Genomic DNA, 21,894 nt, shown 5'->3' with positions numbered 1-21,894 from the left:
GCGTCAATCCTCTTTATGTCAAAGTTCCTCCACTGCTTCTGCCTCCTCAACCTCCTCTCGGTCTTCCACCTGCACCCAAAGCCTGTCTGGTCATGCCACAAGCTTTCTAACTGCGCAGAAGGGATCCTGCACACCTCCTTACTATGCTGGCAGTAGGGCTCAACGTCATCTGGCGGTTTTTACTTTGAAATGTCTGGGAAATGTGAGTCACACAGCTGAGGAGTTGTGGTCAGCTCTGGAGAACCAATTTCATGAATGGTTGTCTCCACTGGACCTGAAACCAGGGAAGGCCGTGTGCGATAATGCTGCAAACCTGGGTGCGGCCCTTCGCCGGGGCAATGTCACACACGTGCCTTGTATGGCTCACGTGTTGAACCTGGTTGTCCAGCAATTTCTAGCCCACTATCCCAGACTAGATGGCCTTCTGCAGAGGGCACGGTCGCTGTGTGCTCACTTCCGCCGTTCGCATCCCGCAGCTCAGCGACTTACATCTCAACAGAAGTCGTTGGGCCTGCCACTTCACCCGCTAAAATGCGATGTGCCTACCCGGTGGAATTCAACTCTGCACATGTTGCAGCGACTGTGGCAGCACCGACAAGCCCTGGTGCAATACGTTCTGACGTATAGCCTGGGCCAACGAGATCCAGAGGTGGGGCAAATCACGCTGGAGGAGTGGTCTCAGATCAGGGACCTATGCACCCTTCTGCACAGTTTTGAAATGGCGACGAAGATGTTTAGTGCTGGCGGTGCCATTATCAGCATGACTATTCTGGTGACTTACATGCTGGAGCACATGTTAAACAGAATTTGGAGTCAGGTGGTGGCACAAGAGGAGGTGTAGGAAGTAGAGGAGGAGGAGTTGTATGCGGAAGGGCTAAAATCTGCAAAGTCCAGACGGTCGGCAGCACCAAGGCGGCAGGCATGTGAGGGTGGGGGAGATGGTTTTACCAGGGCGCATGGTAGCAGCCAAACTAGTGAGGAAGGTGCAGGAGCCCAGGAAGCAGTGGAGGACGAACTGATGGAAGACTCATCAGATGAGGGAGACCTTGATCACATTTCTGTTGTGCAAGGTTGGGGGGAGAGGACAGAGGAAGGAAGCATGATTGTTACCTCGCCACCAACACAACAGGGACTTGGTGCTCCTGGATGCGCAACACACATGAGTGCCTTCTTGCTGCACTACCTGCAACATGACCCTCGAATTGTGAGAATTAGAAATAATCCTGACTACTGGGTTGCCACACTGTTAGATCCCCGGTACAAAAGTAAATTTGCAGAAATTATTCCTGCCATAGAAAGGGATGCACGCATGCAGGAGTATCAGCAGAGACTGTTGCAGAATCTTACATGTACTTTTCCACAAAACACCAGTGGTGCATGTAGTGAATCTCACAGTTCCAACTTGCCAACCGTGGGACCGTCAAGTGTTCAGCACTCAAACCGTAACAGAACCACAGTATCTGCTGGTAACATCAATTTTGCAGAATCATTTCACCACTTTTTTAGCCCATCCTTTGCAAGGCCACAGGAGACAAGAAGTCTGACACATAGTCAACGCCTAGAGATGATGGTACAGGAGTATCTCCAAGTAAACATTGAAGCCATGACTGTGTCACTGGACCCTTGCTCTTTTTGGGCTTCCAATCTGGATAAATGGCCGGAGCTAGCCACTTACGCCTTGGAGATCTTGTCATGCCCCGCATCCAGCGTTCTGTCTGAACGTTTGTTCAGCGCTGCTGGTGGTGTGCTGACAGATAAGCGCACGCGGCTCTCCACTGATAATGTAGACAGACTCACGTTCATAAAGATGAACAAATCATGGATCCGAAACGACTTTTCTACCCCTATGTCATCCTGGGGAGAGTAAAAGCTTGATGATTGGTTAAAATCACCCTACCAACCGTTTTAAGCTTTCAAATTACTAATCATGTTTATCTGTATCTTGACTGGAAAATAATTTGGGCTTTATAGCAGTGTGCAGCACTGATCCTATTAGGCCATCTATACTAAGCTCCACCAGATTTAAAATTAATAATCATTTTTAGCTGCATCTAGCCCAGAAAATAATTTTGGGGCTCCGAGATGCGCAAGACACATAAGTGCCTTCTTGCTGCACTACCTGCAACATGACCCTCATATTGTCAGAATTCGAAGTAATCATGACTACTGGGTTGCCACACTCTTAGATCCCCCAAACTTTTCGATCAACCTTTTCATTTAATAAAGACCAAAAAAATGGTCATTTTTGAAATTATAAGCATTAGCAGGTTATTAGAAACTGAAATCAAACAGTTTTCAACTCAAAACTTTATTCTAGGTGATGTTACATTTTCACATAGGACCCCTTGTTCGAAAGGATCTTCTGAACTCTCTCGTCCATTGAATTTGTCAGGTTTTGGATGGTTTCTGCTTCAATTGTTTTGCATGAGGACAGAATACCCTCCCAGAGCTGTTGCTTAGATGTGAACTGCCTCCCGCCATCATAGACATTCCTTTTGATGATGCTCCAGAGGTTCTGAATGGGGTAGAGGTCAGGGGAGCATGGGGGGTCACACCATAAGTTTGTCCCCTTTTATGCCCATATCAGCCAGAGATGCAGATGTTTTATGTGCAGCATGAGATGTTGCATTATCATGCAAAAAAATGATCTTGCTGTGAAATACACGGTTCTTCTTCTTGAACCATGGCAGAAAGTGCTGTTTGAGAAAATCTACATACATTATGGAGTTCATCTTTAGCGCCTTCAGGGATCCTAAAGGGGCCGACAATCTCTCTCCCCATGATTCCAGCCCAAAACATTACTCCACCTCCTCCTTGTTGGCGCTGTAGCCGTGTTTGCGTGGGGTGTCCATCAACCAGCCATCCTCCACTCCATCCATCTGGACCATCGAGCGCTGCACGGCACTCATCCGTGAACAAAACAGTTTTGAAATCAGTCTTTTTGTAATGTTTGGCCCACTGGAGCCGTTTCTGCTTGTGTGAAGTGGATAGAGGAGGTCGACAGGATGGCGTATGCACAGCTGCAAACCTCTGAAGGACCCTGCATCTTGTTGTTCGGGGGACGTTGGAGGCACCAGCAGCTTCAAAAACTTGTCTGCTGCTATGACAAGGCTTTTTTGCCGCTGCTCTTTTAACCTGACGTAATTGCCTGTAGGAAAGAGTCCTCAATTTGACCTTATCAGCACGCACACGTGTGTACTGTGAATCAGCTACATACTTCTTGATTGCCAAGACACTTCATCCTGATCATCGCACAATGTTGATTGTAGTCATGCCTTGACCTAAACACTCCACAATTTGTTGCTTCTCAGCAGCCGACACATCCTTTTTCTTTCCCATTTTGGCAGAAAATGTAGGCTGCTTAATAATGTGAGACAGCCTTCTTAAGTAGTCTTGCCTTTCATTGGACACACCTGCCAAACTAATTAGCACAGGTGTCTGCAATTGCTTACAGTGAAATAAAGAGCCCTGACACACATCACTATCAATGAGTTTAACTGACAAACAAACAAATTCTTCCCTTATCACTCCTAAACACTTTTTGCATAATAATTTGGAACACATTGTACATGTGCTTTTCCACAAAACACCAGTGGTTCACGTAGTGAATCTTACAGTTCTAACTTGCCAACCATGGTTTGTATGGAGTTGTTCAATAAAGGGCCCAAAATTAAGATAACATAGATGGGAGAGGTCTCTATGAATAGGAATTCCTAAGTATTTGATACCCTGTGAGGGCCAGGCAAAGGAAAAGTTGGACTGGATGGAATCCTATATGGATTTGGGGAGGGAGACATCGAGGGCCGCAGACTTCGCTGCATTGATTTTAAAATTTGACCATGTAACAAAGTGATCTATTTCAGCCATAACAGCATGGATGGATATATGTGATTGAGTGATATATACTAGTACATCATTAGCAAATAGAGAGCACTTGTACTCGGTGCCTCCCACCTCAATCCACCTAATTTTGGGGTTATGGCGAATTGATGAGAGCAGGTGCTCCGTCACTAGGATGTATAAGAGAGGGGACAGAGGACATCCCTGCCTTGTCCCATTGGTGATTGTGAAAGGTGATGAAAATGTTCTGATGCACCCCCTGGGCCTTGGGACACCCTGAGCCGGACCCTTTTTGGTGGATGCTGGTGGTTGTAGTCTTCGTGGCGGCGACCCGGTTCCGTGGCTCAGGGTGGTCAAACCAGTGGCGGAACTATTTATGTGGTTTTGATGTTTAAATGTCCGACTACGCCACTCGTGGATTGCGGTCAGAGTGAACCGCCGCTGCAGGGCAGACCGCTGAGGCTGGTGTTGTGGGTGCAGCAGAGCGTAGCATAACTCCCCACGGGAGGAGTATAGCCTCAGGGCAGTGTATGCGGAGGATGGGGGTGATGGTGCAGGGCAGCAGCAGTAACGACACGGAGTCAGTGATGCAGTCCAGGGCCTTTACTCACAGTTCTTAATATCCAGACCATGTCTGCAGGTAACGGCTGCCCACGTCGTACTGTGCTCACCAGGTGAGGGGCTCAGACAACTCCCAGATAACTTTGGAGCGCTTCACAGGACCCCCTTTGTGTGTCCTTTGTCTGGCCTTTCTTACCAACCCTTCTGTCCGGCTGCCTCGGGCCTCCTCTTGGTAAACTTGGCGCCAGTTTCCCTGACCCTATGTGGTGCCTTCCTAGCGGGTGTAGCGAGGGGCTGCGCCACATAAAATGTCACAGCCTCCGGTTTCTAGCTGAGGGTCATTTCCTGCCTCCACTAGTTTCGGGAACCGGTCTCCCCCTTTGGCCTGACCCCTCCACGCAGGTGGATTCGGGCGTGCGGTGGCGACTCGCCCGTCCGCACCCCTGGGATCCCTTCATTCCTCGTTCTTGGAGCCTTCTCCGCTCCTCTTCCTTCCTTCTCCCTCTTCCAGGCCTGGGCCTCTGTTACTAGGCCCGCCTCCGGAGCAGAGCTCATGCAGAGCCCCTGCTCCCTGCCACTTCTGCTCAGACTTCTCTGCACTGAACTAAGATGGTGCCCAACTTTTATACTCCTTTCTCAATGCACCCAGGAACTGCTTCCTCCCTGCTCCTGCACTACAGGGTTCCCCTTCCTCAGTGTTCCCTCCCCCCACTCCAGCCAGGGACAGGGACTGTCATGCCCATCTCAGAGGCATATTGGTCGCCCTGCCCCACGGCAATGTGGTGTAATGCATGCAGGTGTCGGGTCCTGATCCACACTCCATCCTTACCTGAGAGTGAGATATCACACCTCTGGGTGAGGTGCAATACCTCTGTAGCAAACGAGCCCTCAGGGTGCTACTGTTCCATTTATCTTCAGCCTAGGTGACGTATTGTGATACAGGGCCGTGATTTTGGCTATAAAAGGGTCCCCTAGACCCCTACCCCAAGATTTTTAAGAGAATCATATATGGCGTGCCAGGAGACTCTATGGAATGCTTTCTCAGCATCCAACGAGAGTATCTAATTGCAAATTTTTAACTGCATCTAGCCCAGGAAATACTTTGTGCCTAGTAGCAGTGTCTGCTAGTCAGCGGATTATCCCGGCTGTTAAGCAAGCTACACCACCTGTAGTTTGGACACTTAATTTTTTCAAAGGAAATGCTTCGGGACCACGGGATACTCAGTGAAGAGCATCAGGAGGCACCCCAAGGCATAGGGGCTGGGACTGGCAGTAGGATGCCTTGCGGTGGACAGCCGAGCTCGATCCTTATAAAAGCTTTTTAACTGCAGCAGCTTTAGTGGACGCTACTGGAGCTGGAATTACGCGGCTGCTGGCATGAGACTTGCCCTCCAATAGATCCTTGTAAATGGATTTAAAGTGTATTCATTCAAATTAGAGAGACAATTTAAATTAAAAAGCTTAGAGCTGCCTCCACCACAGGGGGGCTCGCTCGACCCACCAGCGGACAGGCAACAGTATTGGGAGAGGGGGGCTGGCCGTCAGAGTTCACCGCGGCTCTGGCACAAACCCGGCGACACGGAGGTGGCACGGGCAGGAGCGGACTGAACGTGTCGGCTTCTCACTTTTTGGATTTTAGAAAGGCATGACATGCCTATATCTGTGTCTCCCCCTCCTTTTACTCCTCGACCTCTTTTCTTTTCGCATGACTATATGTACTTGTCACTTTTCCATGTGTTAGTTGTGTCTTCTGAGCAGTTTGTCAGCTTTTGGACACCTTTGAAGGTGTTTTCTATGTGTTTCTATGTGTTTTTGTTTGCCTGCCATTGGTTTTAACGGTGTTCGAAGGTGTTCGACGAACAGTTCGACGAACAGTTCGGCGAACACACGGGTGTTCGACGAACCGAACCGAACTCGAACACTACAGGGGTGGCTCAACACTAATACTAAGCTCCACCAGATTTAAAATTAATAATAATTTTTAGCTGCATCTAGCCCGGAAAATAATTTTGGGGCTCATAGATGCGCAAGACACATGAGTGCCGTCTTGCTGCACTACCTGCAACATGACAGTCAGATTCTCAGAATTCGAAGTAATCCTGACTACTGGGTTGCCACACTCTTAGATCCCCCACACTCTTCGATCAACCTTTTCATTTTAATAAAGAACAAAAAATGGTCATTTTTGAAATTATAAGCATTAGCAGGTTATTAGAAACTGAAATCAAACAGTTTTCAACTCAAAACTTAATTCTAGGTGATGTTACATTTGCACATAGGACCCCTTGTTCGAAAGGAGCGTCTGAACTGTCTCGTCCATTGAATTTGTCAGGTTTTGGATGCTTTCTGCTTCAATTGTTTTGCATGAGGACAGAATACCCTCCCAGAGCTGTTGTTTAGATGTGAACTGCCTACTGCCATCATAGACACTCCTTTTGATGATGCTCCAGAGGTTCTGAATGGGATTGAGGTCAGGGGAGCATGGAGGTTACACCATAAGTTTGTCCCCTTTTATGCCCATATCAGCCAGAGATGCAGATGTGTTATGTGCAGCATGAGACGGTGCATTGTCATGCATGAAAATGATCTTGCTGTGGAATACACGGTTCTTCTTCTTGAACCATGGCAGAAAGTGCTGTTTGAGAAACTCCACATACATTATGGATTTCATCTTTACCCCTTCAGGGATCCTAAAGGGGCCGACAATCTCTCTCCCCATGATTCCAGCCCAAAACATTACTCCATCTCCTCCTTGTTGGCGATGTAGCCGTGTTTGCGTGGGGTGTCCATCAACCAGCCATCCTCCACTCCATCCATCTGGACCATCGAGCGTTGCATGCCACTCATCCGTGAACAAAACAGTTTTGAAGTCAGTCTTCATGTATTGTTTGGCCCACTGGAGCCGTTTCTGCTTGTGAGCAGTGGATAGAGGAGGTCGACAGGATGGCTTACGCACACCTGCAAACCTCTGAAGGACCCTGCATCTTGTTGTTCGGGGGACTTTGGAGGCACCAGCAGCTTCAAAAACTTGTCTGCTGCTAAGACAAGGCTTTTTTGCCGCTGCTCTTTTAACCTGACGTAATTGCCTGTAGGAAAGAGTCCTCAATTTTCCCTTATCAGCACGCACACGTGTGTACTGTGAATCAGCTATATAATTCTTGATTGCCAAGACACTTCAGCCTGATCATCGCACAATGTTGATTGCAGTCATGCCTTGACCTAAACACTCCACAATTTGTTGCTTCTCAGCAGCCGACACATCCTTTTTCTTTCCCATTTTGGCAGAAAATGTAGGCTGCTTAATAATGTGGGACAGCCTTCTTAAGTAGTCTTGCCTTTCATTGGACACACCTACCAAACTAACTATCACAGGTGTCTGCAATTGCTTACAGTGATATAAAGAGCCCTGACACACATCACCATCAATGAGTTTAACTGACAAACAAAATAATTCTTACCTTATCACTCCTAAACACTTTATGCATAATAATTTGGAACACAGTGTACATGTGCTTTTCCACAAAACACCAGTGGTTCACGTTGTGAATCTTACAGTTCTAACTTGCCAACCATGGTCTCTATGGAGTTGTTCAATAAAGGGCCCAATATTAAGATAACATAGACGGGAGAGGTCTCTATGAATAGGAATTCCTAAGTATTTGATACCCTGTGAGGGCCAGGCAAAGGGAAAGTTGGACTGGATGGAATCCTGTATGGATTTGGGAAGGGAGACATCGAGGGCCTCAGACTTCGCTGCATTGATTTTAAAATTAGACTATGTAACAAAGTGATCTATTTCAGCCATAACAGCAGTAATGGATGTATGTGATTTAGTGATATATACTATGACATCATCAGCAAATAGAGAGCACTTGTACTCGGTGCCTCCCACCTCAATCCACCTAATATTGGGGTTATGGCGAATTGATGAGAGCAGGTGCTCCGTCACTAGGATGTATAAGAGAGGGGACAGAGGGCATCCCTGCCTTCTCCCATTGGTGATTATGAAAGGTGATGAAAATGTTCTGACGCGCCCCCTGGGCCTTGGGACACCCGGAGCCGGACCCTTTTTGGTGGATGCTGGTGGTTGTAGTCTCCGTGGTGGAGACCTGGTACCGTGGCGCAGGGTGGTCAAACCAGTGGCGGAACTATTTATGTGGTTTTGATGTTTAAATGTCCGACTACGCCAGCCGTTGATTGCGGTCAGAGTGAACCGCCGCTTCAGGGCAGACCGCTGAGGCTGGTGTTGTGGGTGCAGCAGAGCGTAGTATAACTCCTCATGGGAGGAGTATAGCCTCAGGGCAGTGTATGCGGAGGATGGGGGTGATGGTGCAGGGCAGCAGCAGTAAGGACACGGAGTCAGTGATGCAGTCCAGGGCCTTTACTCACAGTTCTTATTATCCTGACCACTTCTGCAGGTAAAGGCTGCCCACGTCGTACTGTGCTCACCAGGTGAGGGCTCAGACAACTCCCAGATAACTTTGGAGCGCTTCACAGGACCCCCTTTGTGTGTCCTTTGTCTGGCCTTTCTTACCAACGCTTCTGTCCAGCTGCCTCAGGCCTCCTCTTCGTAAACTTGGCGCCAGTTTCCCTGACCCTATGTGGTGCCTTCCTAGTGGGTGCAGAGAGGGGCTGCGCTACATAAAATGTCACAGCCTCCGGTTTCTAGCTGAGGGTCGTTTCCCGCCTCCACTAGTTTCGGGGACCGGTCTCCCCCTTTGGCCTGACCCCTCCACGCAGGTGGATCCGGGCGTGCAGTGGCGACTCTTCCGTCCGCACCCCTGGGATCCCTTCGTTCCTCATTCCTGTAGCCTTCTCCGCTCCTCTTCCTTCCTTCTCCCTCTTCCAGGTCTGGGCCTATGTTACTAGGCCCGCCTCCGGAGCAGAGCTCATGCAGAGCCCCTGCTTCCTGTCACTTCTGCTCAGACTTCTCTCCACTGAACTAAGATGGTGCCCACCTCTTATACTTCCTTCTCAGTGCACCCAGGAACTGCTTCCTCCCTGCTCCTGCACTACAGGGTTCCCCTTCCTCAGTGTTCCCTCCCCCCGCTCCAGCCAGGGACAGGGACTGTCGTGCCCATCTCAGGGGCATATTGGTCGCCCTGCCCCACGGCAATGTGGTGTAATGCATGCAGGTGTCGGGGTCCTGATCCACATTCCATCCTTACCTGAGAGTGAGATATCACACCTCTGGGTGAGGTGCAATACCTCTGTAACAACCAAGCCCTCGGGGTGCTACAGTTACATTTATCTTCAGCCTAGGTGACGTATTGCGATACAGGGCCGTAATTTTGGCTATAAAAGGGTCCCCTAGACCCCTACCCCAAGCTTTTTAAGAGAATAATATATGACGTGCCAGGAGACTCTATGGAATGCTTTCTCAGCATTCAACGAGAGTAACTAATTACAAATTTTTAACTGCATCTAGCCCAGGAAATACTTTGTGCCTAGTAGCAGTGTCTGCCATTCAGCGGATTATCCCAGCTGTTAAGCAAGCTACACCACCTGTTGTTTGGACACTTAATTTTTTCAAAGGAAATGCTTCGGGACCACGGGATACTCAGTGAAAAGCATCAGGAGGCACCCCAAGGCATATGGGCTGGGACTGGCGGTAGGACGCCTTGCGGTGGACCGCCGAGCTCGATCCTTATAAAAGCTTTTTAACTGCAGCAGCTTTAGTGGACGCTACTGGAGCTGGAATTACGTAGCTGCTGGCATGAGACTTGCCCTCCAATAGATCCTTGTGAAAGGATTTAAAGTGTATTCATTCAAATTAGAGAGACAATTTAAACTAAAAAGCTTAGACCTGCCTCCACCACAGGGGGGCTCGCTCGACCCACCAGCGGACAGGCACCAGTATTGGGAGAGGGGGGCTGGCCGTCAGAGTCCACGGCGGCTCTGGCACAAACCCGGCGACACGGAGGTCGCACGGGCAGGAACGGACTGGCCATGTCGGCTTCTCACTTTTTGGGTTTTAGAAGGGCATGACATGCCTATATCTGTGTCTCCCCCTCCTTTTACTCCTCCACCTCTTTTCTTTTCGCATGACTATATGTACTTGTCACTTTTCCATGTGTTAGTTGTGTCTTCTGAGCAGTTTGTCAGCTTTTGGACACCTTTGAAGGTGTTTTCTATGTGTTTCTATGTGTTTTTGTTTGCCTGCCATTGGTTTTAACGGTGATCGAAGGTGTTCGACGAACAGTTCGACGAACAATACGTCGAACACACGGGTGTTCGATGAACCGAACCGAACTCGAACTCTACGGGGGTAGCTCAACACTATTTGGGACTGCATTACATGGACTCTGTGTTCATTACTGACTCCCTGCACTACAACCACCATCATCCACCCACACTGCCCTGAAGCTACACTCTTCCTGTGGGGAGTGATAATACCATTACTGCGAAACCACCAGCTTCAGAGGACTGTTCCGCAGCGGCAGCCCCTTTGGCCGCACTCCACAGGTGGCGTAGTCAGACATTATATATCCAATATATACAAATTACCCTTGGATTGACCGCCCTGGGTCACGGACCGGGTCGCCAACACAGTGACTACAACCCCCAGCGTCTTCCGGCCTGGCTCCGGGTACCCCACGGCCCAGGGGTCATGTCAACTTCATAGTACCCTGATCTGAGACCACTCCTGCAGCGTGATTTGCCCCACCTCTGGATCTCGTTGGCCCTGGCTATACGTCAGAACGTATTGCACCAGGGCTTGTCGGTGCTGCCACAGTCACTGCAACATGTGCAGAGTTGAATTCCACCGTGTCATCACATCGCATTTCAGCCGGTGAAGTGGCAGGCCCAACGACTTCTGAAGAGATGTAAGTCGTTGAGCTGCGGGATGCGAACGGCGGAAGTGAGCACACAGCGACTGTGCCCTCTGCAGAAGGCCATCTAGTCCGGGATAGTGGGCTAAAAATTGCTGGACAACCAGGTTCAACACGTGAGCGATACCAGGCACGTGTGTGACATTGCCCCGGCTAAGGGCCGCACCCAGGTTTGCAGCATTGTCGCACACGGCCTTCCCTGGTTGCAGGTCCAGTGGAGACAAACATTTATGAATCAGGGTCTCCAAAGCTGACCACAACTTCTCAGCTGTGTGACTCACATTTCCCAGACATTCCAAGGTAAACACCGCCTGATGCCGTTGAGCCCTGCTGCCAGCATAGTAAGGAGGTGTGCAGGATTCCTTCTGCACAGTTAGATAGCGGGTAGCATTACCAGACAGGCTTTGGGTGCAGGTGGAGGACCGAGAGGAGGTTGAGGAGGCAGAAGCAGTGGAAGAACTTCTAGATAAAGAGGATTGACGTACAACTCGTGGGGATGACAAGACTTGGACAGCAGCCCCTTGTCCTGCTGTCACCATAGTTACCCAGTGCCCTGTCAGCGACATGTAACGCCCCAGTCCATGCCTACTCGCCCAAATGTCTGTGGTGAAATGCACCCTGTCACACACAGAGTTTCTCAAAGAAGCAGTGTTGTTGTGTGCGCATGCTGCTGGAGCGCAGACACACCTTTCTTTGAGAAGTAGTGCTGACTGGACATCTGGTACTGGGGCACTGCGTTGGACATAAGGTCTCGAAAATCCGCTGTGTCCACCAGGCGGAAAGGCAGCATTTCTGTAGCCAACAGCTTGCAGATGGGGAAATTCAACCTCTTAGCTTTGTCATGGCTAGGAGGAAATGGTCTTTTACTTGTCCACATCTGAGGGACCGAGGGCTGGCTGTTGTGCTTAGACGGGGTTGAGTAGGGTGTCCCCGGCAAACTTGCCGGTCTGTGAAGAAGATGCAGGTGGAAAAGTTAGGTTGCCTTGATCCAAAGGTGGTGCTCTCGATGTTGGAGAGCGCTCAACACCAGCTGGTGTTTCCACTTCCATATGAAATAATGACCTGCCAATCACACTGGCTGTTACGGGTAAAGAGGTGGCAGGTCTGCATCCAAAAACATGTGTGACTGCTGTCCCCCCAGTCACAGAGGATGAAGAGGCGTGGATGGACAAGATGGGGCAGACGGTGGTTGGCCCTGCCCACTAGGCCGCATTGTAGCACAGTGAGCTTCCCACTGCAACTTATGCTTCATATCCATGTGACGGTTCATGCATGAAGTACTCAAACTATGGATTTTTTGGCCTCTACTTAGCTTTTGGTGACAAATATTACTGATAACACGAGTTGGGTCATCCTTATCGATCTGAAAAAATGCCCAGGCTATGCAAGGCTTAGAGCCCATGCGACCTGAAGAGCCACTACGACTTGTGGTCAGAGGCAGAGTTGTGGTTGAGGATGCAGTTGTTGACGTGCTTCCAGTACTTCGTCTCTGTCCAGGAAGTCGCAACCTAACCTCATCATCAATAGCATCTGTGACGCTCAGCTGCGCTTGGTATCACAGATCCTAAAAGAGTGCATTGATGGAATCCTGCACAAGAGGCCCCCATAAACAATCACACATCTCCACCTTCCACCTCAGACCAGCAGAGGGAGCCCGTTAGGGATATAAATAGGGAAGGTGGAGCTAGGCAGTTCAGTTACTCTGAAGAGTTCCTGCAGTAGAGAAGCCTAAGAGAGGTCAGTCTGCAGTGGAGCTCAGTCTAGTCTAGAGAACTCAGTTAATAGTTCAGCAGTGGAGCACGAGGCTCCTGTTAGCTAAATTCAGGGAGCCCAGTTAGAGCTTAAGGTGTGCCGGCGCCTTAAGATCGGTGAAGCGCGGCAAGCTGCCGTTAGTGTGTATAGCCTAGTGAGGGCCCGAGTAGGCCGAAGGCGAGTGGAGAGTTAGTACATAGGTGGCAGAGGAGCTTAACCAGCTCACCCCGAAGCATTTACCGGACACCGGATCCGAGTTTACCGGGATCTCCATGACCCAGTAAGGCATAACCGGAATCCCTGGAGAACTACAAATCCCAGGATCGCTAAGGTGCTGATACGTAACACAGCCAGGAGACGCTTAGGCACCGCATACTGGGAGAGTGAACTCCAAGACAAGGCCCTACCACAAGGTCAGCTAGCGCAGGACAGAGACAAAGTTAAGGCTAGCTCGAGGCAAGTCAGAAACTTACTACGCAGAGGCAAGAAACAGGATCCCCTACACCCGCTCATTGGGGAGGATCCTGATATGCACCCTTCACCCTAATGTGCTCTGGGATGTGCCTGAATTTGCACCAGTAAAAGGTACTGAAGTGACTACCGTGTCCATTCCCGTTCTTGCTCTGACGCAGCTGGGTCTCGCCTGTCCTGCATTCCCACTGCATATGCTTTTCTGAGGCCTAGCTCCACCTGTGGGGAGCTATACCATCGAGCTGCCTTATCACCGGCCTCAGTGGACTGCTGCAGCGCTGGTGCTTCTCACCAGATACCACAGGTGGCATCACGAACTCTTATAAAATTAACAATTATCCACCCTTTTAAAGAGTGACCCCAGGGTACGGGCCCGGGAGCTGACCACCGCGACATCCCAAAGGCCAGGCAAAGGCTCGGGTACAGAGTCATCCCCATCCTCTGGGCTAGTCACATCCTCCTCCACCTCCTCTGATGACCTCATCAACTGGCTGACTGTTGGTTGATAGAAAGTGGGATCTCCAACCTCGTCATTATCACCCTGTGCTTTCTCACACCCGTCGTCCTCAGAGCCAACCTCTTCCTGCCCTGACCGAAAAGTCAAGTTGTCACTCCAATCAGGTATTTGAGTCTCATCATCGTCTTCATCATTGTCTCCACCAACAGGAGTTACAGTTTGGGAACGAGGGTCTACATTATGCTCAGAACCTTCTTCATCTGGTCCTGGATCTGACTCATAAAGATTCTGGGCATCAGTGCAGATCATTTCCTCGTCTGGATTAACAGAAGCTCTGGAGCAGACCTCAGTTTCCCAGGCTATAGTATGAGTAAACAGCTGTGCAGACTCAACCATCTGTGTTACCCCATACTCAGACGGGCAGCTGGAGACTTGGGAGATGTGAGAAAGCAAGTGCGATTGGGGTGACACCTTTGAGGACTGGAGTATTTGTGATGTTGAAGTTGAGGTGGAGGAGATCCCACTTGAAGGTGCACTTGATATTCGATGAAGCACCTGCTGTTTTTGTGCCTCATCTGGAATTTGTAGCGATGGGCGTGTCCGTAAGAAAGGGATCGTATCACATTGTCCACGAAAAGAAGTTGACATCTTAGCTTGGCTGGAAGATGGTCTTTCTTCTGCAGATGTTACTCCCCCCAGCGCAGGGGGGCTCGACCCGCCAGCAGACAGGTACCAGTATTGGGAGAGGGGGGCTGACCGTCAGGGTACACCGCGGCTCTGGCACAAACCCGGCGACACGGAGGTCACCCGAGCAGGAACGGACTGGCCGTGTCGGCTTCGCACTCCAGCATAGTCCCTCTGCCCGCTCGCGCCCGTAACCTCAAAGGGATGTGCAAGCGGCTTTTCTTCCCAGGGCTGTTCCCCGCCCAGCAGGAACGTGGGGGAGCTCAGGTCAGCCTTCCACTGTACTCCCTTACCTCCCTCGCCCTCTTTCCTTCTTCCGTTCTCCATCTAACCCCTCGGCTCTGTGGTGTCCGCTCTCCCTCCAGCTCTCTCCTTCTCACAGGTGGACTACCACGTGTATTCACACTGTGGTGAATATTTTGGGCCCAGGCATAAGAAGTTGTCGAGGTAATGGATAATATGTGCCCCCTTACAAACGTCCATTACAACCCATTCAAGGAAGCAACTATACGCCTCAAATAGTGAGCAGGATCTGGAGCACCCCATGGGCAAACAACGATCTATATAGTATGCTCCTTCCCAGAAGCAGCCCAATAGGTGGACACTATTCGGAGGCACAGGTAGTAATTAACCGGAACGCTGCATCAATGTCTGTTTTGGCCATTAGGGTGACCCTTCCCAACTTCTTGATCCGCCTGATTGCCTTGTCAAAGGATGTACAGTATATACTACTGTACTTGGTTCTGCGTCGATGTTGTCGTTTACGGACCTGCCCCTTGGATATGACAAATGGTGGATTCGTCCGAATGTATTGGGTTCCGTTTTTGGCACAACTCACAACGGGTATACCACTACGTCTTGTAAGGAAAGTGTTCTGAATGGAACCGCCATTCTACCTAAAGATATTTCTTTTTTTAATTTTCTTGTCACAACGTCTGGGTGTTGGTAGGCTGATTTTAGATCTTTACTCCAGCCTTTCTTGATTTTAGAAGGGTATGACATGCCTATATCTGTGTCTCTCCCTGCTTTTACTCCTCCACCTTTTTTCTTTTCACATGACTATATGTACTTGTCACTTTTCCATGTGTTAGTTGTGTCTTCTGAGCAGTTTGTCAGCTTTTGGACACCTTTGAAGTGTTTTCTATGTGTTTTCTATGTGTTTCTATGTGTTTTTGTTTGCCTGCCATTGGTTTTAACGGTGTTCGAAGGTGTTCAACGAACAGTTCAACGAACAGATCAGCGAACATACGGGTGTTCTACGAACCGAACCGAACTCGAACACTACGGGGTGGCTCAACACTAGTGGTGAGTATGGGATATACAGTGTGTGTGTCTGTGATATGTACGGCGTATACAGTGTGTGTGGTGTGTACGGTGTATACAGTGTTTGTGTGGTGTGTACGGCGTTTACAGTTTGTGTGTGTGGTGCATACGGCGTGTATAGAGTGTGTGTTTTTGTGTTGCATACGCCATATAAAGTGTGTGTGTGTGCTGCGTACGGCTTATTCAGTGTGTGTGGGAGGGGATGCGTACAGCGTACACAGTGTGCGTGTCCTGTGTGTGTGGCGTATACAGTGTGTGTGTTATGCGTACGGCGCATACAGTGTGTGTGATGTGTTCGGCATATACAGTATGTGTGTGTGGTGTGTACGGCGTATATTGTGTGTTGTGCATACGGCGTATACAGTGTGTGTGTGTCTGTGTGTTGTGCGTACGGCGTATACAGTGTGTTTGTGTGTGTGGTGCATACGGCATCTTCATTGTGTGTGTGGTGCGTACGGCGTATACAGTGTGTTTGTGTGTGTGGTGCGTACGGCGTATACAGTGTGTGCGTGGTGTGTACAGCGTATACTGTATGTGTGTGTGGTGCGTACGGCCTATACAGTGTGTGTGTGGTGCGCACGGCGTATATATTGTGTGTTTTTGTGGTGCGCACAGCGTATAAAGTGTGTGTGTGGTTCCTACGGCTTATACAGTGTGTGTGTAGTGCAAACGGCATATACCGTGTGTGGTGCATATGGCGTATACAATGTGTGTGGGAGGGGATGCGTACGTTGTATACAGTGTGCGTGTGGCGTAGACAGTGTTTGTTATGCGTACGGCACATGCAGTGTGTTCGGCATATACAGTATGTTTGTGTTTTGCGTGTGAGGAGCTCCCCATTTTCTAAAGAACATGATACTTTTCCAGCAACGACCACCATGTTTGTTAATATTATTATTGTGTTTTATTAGTGATTTACTTGTTATGTTTTATATAGTTCTGCTAACTTGTCAGTATGTGCACTAGATTCACTTGTAAAATGTCCAGCATTCCACTAATCTAACCAATGTTCCAATAGCCAATAATCTCGTTATGTGTGTGTAGATTGCAGACACAGTGGAGCCGTCCCCACAGGGGGTCTTACATGCTGTCTCAGATGGACCCTTCTAGAATATTTTTCCTTGTTGAGTGAACAGTGAATGTTTAAGGGGGAGGATGTGATCACTTCTGACCTGGGAGGGGACTGAGCCCAGTGGAAGAAAGGACAGACATGTTTTAGGGAGTTGGGTGGAAGGATTTGAAGGAAGAGGATGGAGGCAGTGTCTATGGCCTTATGCAAAGCCAGTGGAACTACTGAACCCCGATTGGGAATTTGAGGACTGAGAGGACTGTTTTTTGGCCATTTACCTGGAATTGCTTATTACCATGGCTGTGATCAATAAAATATTGCTGCATCGTTAATCTGCCTAGGTGATTACTTACAACCCACAACCGCACATCTTTACAAGTGGTGGCAAGCGGTGGGATCACCTATCTCTGGAGAGCATACCAGGGAAAGTTACCGAGCGGTGACTTGGGAGAAGAGATGACTGAGGATGGACCAACTGAGTTGAGTAGGATGCTGGATGCGCTAGGAGAGCGGGCCACGGAGATGGAGCGGGTGGTTGTGTTAAACAAGTTTAAAATGTTACTTGCGCTGGTAGTGTTAGGCTTTGGGTATAGGTTTAAGAGACTAGAAAGGTGGTTAAAAAATGAAGAATTTTTAGGATACCCATGTAGAATTAAAACCATGCACTTTATTTAAAATTATTAAGACAATAAAATGAATAGGCGGGGAATAAAGTATATTTTAAATGGTCCTTGGGAGCGTGAAGAATTCTTGAGGATAGGACCAAGTTGGCATCGGTAGCTAGAGGGAATAGAAGCAGTTGGTAGGTGCAGGTAATCTGGATAGATTTAGATGGAGAGAGAAAGGAGTTAATGGGTTTGCATGTTCACAAATTTATTGGTAGAGAATAGGAATTACCTGTAATGAGTTTGATTGTTGAGTCAGTTCATAGGTGGTGGTACTAGAACTTGATGGTGGTTGTGGTAAGGGTACCACAAGCTAGAGGTAAAAGAGTGAGATAGATATAATTATAGCCTTGCGGATGAATAGCTTTGTTTGGTCAAGAAGTAGAGGAACTTGTTTGAGGTATGGTTAGTATAATGGGTATGCAAATGGGCTTTTACCTTTTGAGATGAATTTTTTTGGTGTCTAGAAGTTGGATGTCGATTATGTCCTGAGTGGGATGTAACCTGTAGGATACTTAAAAACAGTGGTTACTTAGAATGTATTTAGAGTTAGTGAGTGTGAGTTAGAGATGACGGGGTTAAATTACGTCTGGTTCATGTGGCTGAAATAAGCGTTAAAAGCTTGCCGTTCTCATCAAGGGCTTATAGTGTCTGTGGTTTGTAGTCGTGTGCCACCTCTAGATTGAGGTGGCAGTAGCTACAGGTGAAGCTCCGACAGTGGCAATTTGCTGGGGCTTCTTGGACTGACACTAGCTTCAGTTAGCGTGGGTGTTGTACCCAGTGGCAATGCACATTAAGTGTTTGGAGCTGCGGAACCTGAAACAGAGGTATGACAGTATTAGTCTAAAAGATAAGTGGCTAAGTACTTCATAGGACATGGAGCACAGTAAAAAGACTTACAGTTGTCGATTTGTAGGAGCAGATCCTGTTACCTGTTGAGGTCCTGTATGCTTGGTTAGTAATGTTCTTTTAGATTTGAAGTGCTGGCTGATTAAGGGATGGCTGTAAGGGAGAGGAGCGGGGATAGTAAGCGGAGTCCTGGCCAGTGACTCACTGTATCACACACGTTTCTCTTGTGATCTTGTGTCGTCAGCGTTGAGGCGGCAGGTAAGGACCTGCTGTTAGCGTCCTGCAGTAGAGTGGAAGGACCTTCGTGAAGTAGGCGCACGTGACTGGGATTCAAGTGACTCATACCGGTACGGAAGCCTACGAAGACCAAAAGACTGACATGTTTCAGGAACTACGGTTCCCTTCTTCGGGGTTGGTCTATGGGTGTGTGTGCTTCCCTTTTATACGTGCGCCTGTTGATTGGTGGTGATGAGAGGTAGCTGAACTTAGGTAATCTTTCACTTGGAATCATCGATGTGACTACCAGCTGATGTTGATGGTAGTTATTTAGATGAGGGACTAGTCTTCATCAAAGGCAAAAAGCTCTATTTCTGAGTTCAATCCTTTGGGTTTTAATGTGTCCAGAGTGAAGATCCATCGGCTCTCTATTCTTGACATTTGTTTTAAGCAGTTGCCTTTGCGCCATTGTTTTTTTACTTTCTGTAGGCCTGTTACCACGATGTCGTTTAAAGAGCCTCCATGCTTTTCTGCAAAATGTTTCAATAGTGGATGTCCATCAAATTTTTTAGAGATAATTCGTAAATGTTCATTTATACGTACATGTAGAGGATGTTTTGTCCTGCCTACATAGAGTTTTTTACATGGGCATTTGAGAATGTAGATGACTCTTTCGGTGGAACAAGTGATGAAATCTTTTATCGTGTGGGTGACATTACCCTCTTTGATGAATTTCTGTTTGGTCACGTAGAGTTTTTGGCATACAGCACATTTCTGGCATGGAAAGAAGCCGAGAAGATCTTTGGCAAAGGGAAGTCGTTCAGTAGTTGGAGGGTGTGAATTGCGGATTGTAGGGGCAATTAGATTGCCCAAGTTTTGTGTTTTCTTAAAGATGAACCTTGGTTTGGGTGGGATGTAGTCGCCTATGATTTTATCATCTTTTAATGTGTTCCAATGTTTATTAATGATTCTCTTTAAGAAATGTGTGTTAGAATTGAACTGGGTAATAATGGGAATGTTGATATGTCGTGGTGATTTTTGATTAATAATTTTTTCTTTTAGTTTACCAAGGAGCGTTTCCCTTGGTATGGCTTGTACCTTATCTTTGGTATTTTTTAAGAATTCAGTCTTATATCCCTTCTCAATGAATTTGTTAGTGAGTTGTGTGGATTCTTTGTTGAAGTCCTCCTCTTTCGAACAGTTCCTGTGTAGGCGCATATATTGGCTGCGAGGAATGTTGAGGAGCCAACTGGGATAGTGACAGCTGTATAGAGATATAAAGCAGTTCGAGTCGGTTGGTTTAGTGTAAGTTCGAGTTTGGATTTGATTGTCCTGTATGTATATATTGAGGTCCAAAAAATTGACCTCTTTTGTACTGGTGTTGGAACTGAATTCTAAGAAGAATTCGCTATTATTATTTTCTCTAAGGAAGGAGTCCAATGATTGTTGGTCCCCAGACCAGATGAAAAGGACATCATCAATAAATCTCTGCCAATCTGTTGTAGTGTTAAACAAATTGCTCGGTGAGCATGTAGCGATACCCCCATCCGCCCCAGTGCAGAGGACAATGGATAACAGGAGAGAGGGGCCTACATCTTTAAGGTACCGGGATACACCACAGTTCAAGGAGGACACCTTGGATATTGATGAATATCTCCGGTTTTTTGGGAACCTCTGCCTGCTGCATGAGGTGTCAGTCAGTGACTGGCCCAGATATATGAGTGTTGGCCTGACCGGAAAAGCAAGAGAAGCTTTTAATAACTTGTCTTCGGTGGATCAGAGATGTTACTCTACCATTCACAGCGCATTGCTAGAGAGGTATTCTGTCACACGGGAAACCTACCGGAGGAAGTTTTGGGAGACTGACAAGCCCGCTGCACACACACATCGGGAGTTTGCCAACACACTACGTATGGCATGCACTCGGTGGATAGAAGGACTGAGGGCTCAGGAAGCAGAACATGTAATGGATATAATCATGCTGGAACAATTTATGTCAAAGCTCCAGGGTAATTTGAGAGAATGGGTGGCAGATAGAAAACCACTCAGCCTGGATGAGGCTGCAAGATTGGCTGATAATTGGTCTACTAATCGACCAGGGCAACGTGGAAGTACAGCTCCAGTGAGTCAGGAACAGGATTTTACAAGGATGCCATCGAGACCCATGAATCGGTCAGATGAGGAACGACAGGGAGTTCAGACTTCACAAAGAGGGGAAGGCTGCCCAAGCCCCCAAGTATGGCCCGTGTTGGGGCGAGGAAGGCTTAACTGCCATAACTGTGGGCACATGGGACACTTTGCCAGGGAATTCTGGGAACGTTCTAGCCCACATCACAACCTAGGACGAGGATTGGTGTACCACTGGGCCAATGTCATAACCCAAAGCCAAAGGCTGGTTGTCACTGCTTCACCCAAGAGGGAGCGGCACTATCTGCAGACTAACCCCCCACCTGTGGTGAGTAATACACAAAATGCCATGACTGCCACAATGAAGGACTGTAATCTGGGGGAGGTAAATTACATCAGAGAGGAGGCTCAGGGACTTCGGGACACTGGATCTACCCTCACCCTTGTCAGCCCAGATACTGTTCCCCCAGAGCTCCCTTTACTAGACCGCCAAGTGACCACCCCCCTAACTGGGTGTCAGCACTCTGGGGTTGGTCGCAATGGATACAAGTTTGGTTCTCATTGGGCATGTGTGGAGTTTCCCAGGACAAACTGGGGAGCAGGGGGGGATATGGAGGACCCCACGGAAAGGACAAACCCTTGATCCAGCAAACTAAATACAGAGTCCTTGTCTCTGGGCTTCCCCCATCAGGAAGTTGCCAGGATCTGAAAGACCATGTGAGAAAAGCTGGAGATGTTTATTACACTGACGTATACCACAGTGGAATGGGGACTGTGGAGTATATTCACAAGGATGACATGGAATATGCTTTGAGGAAACTGGATGATACAAAGTTTCGTTCTCATAAAGGCAAGACCTCTTACATTTGTGTCCGTGCTGAAAAAGTGGGGGAGGTATGTGAGGAGCAACCCATTTTCTAAAGACTATGATACTTTTCCAGCAACAGACCACCATTTTTGTTAATATTGTTATTGTGTTTTATTAGTGATTTACTTGTTATGTTTTATATAGTTCTTCCAACTTGTCAGTATGTGCACTAGATTCAT

Source organism: Phyllobates terribilis, unplaced genomic scaffold (genome assembly GCF_046119375.1).
Source record: "Phyllobates terribilis strain yellow unplaced genomic scaffold, ASM4611937v1 Scaffold_42__1_contigs__length_11168841, whole genome shotgun sequence".
In the NCBI taxonomy this organism is placed as follows: domain Eukaryota; kingdom Metazoa; phylum Chordata; class Amphibia; order Anura; family Dendrobatidae; genus Phyllobates; species Phyllobates terribilis.
The sequence above is the reverse complement of the archived record's forward strand: the minus strand, read 5'-3'. Positions refer to the sequence as shown.